Here is a 3,712-nt window from a genome sequence, read left to right as displayed (position 1 = left end):
CGTCCAGTGTAGGCAGACTTTAGAAGTTGTAGACCCGGTGTTACTCACCTATTGAGAAGAAACAAAGCAACCTCGGCGTCCTATCGCAGGCCTCTCCGCTCCTTGAGTTCTCTCCAGCGCTGGAAAGCTGATCCGATATTTACACGGGTCCTACTTCTTGCCTTATCGTTCCGCAGACGTTTTCCTCTTTTGTTTTTTATCCGCCATCTCTATCTTTCTGTCGCTCGGCTCGGCTAATGTCCGTCCCATGCACTGAAAGCTCTCTCCTCCACATCACGAGTAGACACGCCCCTTATTGCTGATTGGCTACCAGTTTGTTTTGCTATTCGGCCCGAATCAGTTTTCTAAAGTGTTTTTGAAAAATCACATACCCTGCCTTTAATGGAAACTCAAGAAAATAAATTTTTTCGAAAATTTTGTTTTTTTTGTGACAACTCGTATTTCACTATACCGGAATGGAAAAATTTATTATGTAAAAGTATTGAAGTACAATTATAAGTAAACATCTTGACAGTTATTTCAAGCACTAATGAGACGTTGGGGAGGAAACATGATGTAATTCTCACTAAAGTAATGTTGCAATGTAAAAAAAAAGTCTTAAATATTAATAAACAAAACATGTGAATTAAAAAAAAATGTTGCAGGGTCAATCTTTCCAAGAACTGGCAATAGATATTTGTATGGAAGCCTGTTTCTGCCATCAAAAAATAAAGGTAATTTTGACTTTTTATAATTATGATTTAATATCACACAATTCATCCTTTTTATTGCAGTTCTGAGAAAAAAGGTCAGAATTCTGACTTTCTTGCAAGTTCGAGTATACTTCTCACAATTCTTTGTTTCCACCACGAAAAAATGCAGTTGCGCCTTTTTTCCTCACAATTGCGAGTTTCTATTAGGAGATTGTTAATATCTTGTATTTCTAGGTTTATATATCACAGTATCACAAAAAATGCAAGAAAAAAAAAGTCTAAATCTTTTTTTCATGTGGCATGTGGCAGAAACAAGCTTCAGGATATTTGATGGTAATATGTCTATTTTTTCTTTATTATAAATATTTTTAGATTATATATTTATAGTACAATTATAAGTAAACATCTTGACAGTTATTTCAAGCACTAATGAGACGTTGGGGAGGAAACATGATGTAATTCTCACTAAAGTAATGTTGCAATGTAAAAAAAAAGTCTTAAATATTAATAAACAAAACATGTGAATTAAAAAAAAATGTTGCAGGGTCAATCTTTCCAAGAACTGGCAATAGATATTTGTATGGAAGCCTGTTTCTGCCATCAAAAAATAAAGGTAATTTTGACTTTTTATAATTATGATTTAATATCACACAATTCATCCTTTTTATTGCAGTTCTGAGAAAAAAGGTCAGAATTCTGACTTTCTTGCAAGTTCGAGTATACTTCTCACAATTCTTTGTTTCCACCACGAAAAAATGCAGTTGCGCCTTTTTTCCTCACAATTGCGAGTTTCTATTAGGAGATTGTTAATATCTTGTATTTCTAGGTTTATATATCACAGTATCACAAAAAATGCAAGAAAAAAAGTCTAAATCTTTTTTTCATGTGGCATGTGGCAGAAACAAGCTTCAGGATATTTGATGGTAATGTCTTTTTTCTTTATTATAAATATTTTTAGATTATATATTTATTTTTTACTTTTATATTTATATTACATTATATATATAATATAAACACACCACTACAGTAAATGTAAGGGTTGCATTCTCACCGTTCACATCTGCATATCTTGACCCTCAAACCATATTTCATTTGAAGTGTTTCACACATTCCTCTGTACACAGGTCACATATATAGGGTACATCTTCAGCGCTGCAGTTAATTGGTGATTATGTTCTTGATTCCTGCAAAGTGATGCATTTAATGAACAGATTATTGGCATGATGACATACGGCCGTTGAGTCTTGGCTTCCCTCTGTGGACTCAGCACTGGAAATGACATCAGTGGAGGAGGTGAGGTCACTTTTCCTGGTCTAATCTTCCTAAAGGATGCTGCATTACCCCACCAACACAAGCTGAACGTCCAGCAAGTTCCTTAAGGCACTAGAGAGGGACCGCATAAACAATACATCAAAATGCCTCGTTTTTTCTTCTGTGTTTGGTTTGTGAATACTGTTTTTGAGAATATTGATTTACTCTAGCTTAGTTTCTGGTGGATTTTGGTTGTGCCTGTATTGAGATAACGACTAAATGTAAGATATGATACAGTATGTACTGTAGCACACAAAATGTACTCATGAAGCAGGGTTTGGCTGGTCAGCTTTAGCAGTGAGCCCCCACTGCTAACTTCACCATTATGAACGCAACAAACCTGTTTCTCCACTGATGGCTATTCAAAAGATGGAGCTGACAAAAAATGGAATTGGAACTAATGGGAAGCAAATTTAATCTAGTGGAAATGTCCAAACAAAATCTTACTGAAAGATAGAAGCTCTTTTTTTTTTTTTTTTTTCAGATATCGACCTCAAATTTGGAATGCTACTTGTTTAGATTTATGGCTTTAATTTTCTCACAGTTTGAGAGTAAAATGTTTTGGAAAATATACATTTCATATAAAATTTGAAAATAGTATTTTTGTGCATTTTTCCTAACATCAAACTTAAACTTCTATAATGTTTTTTTTTAATTGATTTAATTATTTATTTTACTTTTTTCACTTCAGCAATAATATGTCAAGTGTCTTCTTTAAAAAGAGTCCAAAGCATTCAAGAGTTATGACAGTTTAAGTTGGATTTTTTTATTTTCAGGGCCAAGCAGTAAAAAAATTTATTTTAACCACTGCATATACAATTTACTATCATAAAATCCCCTAAAAATACAAAATATTATCAACCTAACAGTACATTCATTTCATTTAATTAAAAAAGCAAAACCATTTTTGACCAGGAGCACCAGAGTGAAACAGACTTAAGTTTTAATTTGTGATCTGTCACTTAGGGCTATGCGATATATATATCATCTACGATAAGAATTGTTTAAACAATATGCGATTTGACATTATCGAGTATATCGCAAAAGCCAAACAAAAACAAACTTAAACTTAATTTCTGTTTCTCCTGCAAACTAACCACCCCACAGAATATGAAGAATACCAAAAGCTTTGGGCGTCATCTGTTCCCGGCAGTACTAAACTTGCCAAAATACCAGCACAATAACACGCTCAGCAAAATATCGTCTAATTATCGTTATCGGCAAAATTCCAGAAAATAGCGAGATATAATTTTTTTGTCATTATCGCACACCCCTACTGTCACATGGTAGTGATGGGCAAATGAAGCCTCATGAAGCACTGAGGCTTTCCTCTGACTGTTTCGGGAAAAGATTCAAAGCTTCGCGAGTGTCAAACATAGCACCATCTGGTGGTCAATAAAAATATAGCAGCCAAAAGCCTGTGAAAATAGTGTGTGTGTGTGTGTGTGTGTGTTTGTTAAAATTATCTCTCTGATAAAATAATTTACCAATTTAACTGTGGCATTAAATGCCAATATGAATATCAATATGATGTAATAGAAGAATAATGTACACATATGAATTGCATATGCCAAATATTTTTTTTTTCTGAAATAGTTTTTATTCTTCATATTACTTGTATGGCTGGGTATTTAAAAATGTAATTGAATAAGTCTGAATGAAAACGTACTCGTAAAGTAAGATCTGGGGTTTCGAACATTCTGACACGC

The sequence above is a fragment of the Sinocyclocheilus rhinocerous genome, unplaced genomic scaffold (genome assembly GCF_001515625.1).
Source record: "Sinocyclocheilus rhinocerous isolate Xijiao unplaced genomic scaffold, SAMN03320098_v1.1 scaffold1697, whole genome shotgun sequence".
NCBI lineage: Eukaryota > Metazoa > Chordata > Actinopteri > Cypriniformes > Cyprinidae > Sinocyclocheilus > Sinocyclocheilus rhinocerous.
The sequence above is the reverse complement of the archived record's forward strand: the minus strand, read 5'-3'. Positions refer to the sequence as shown.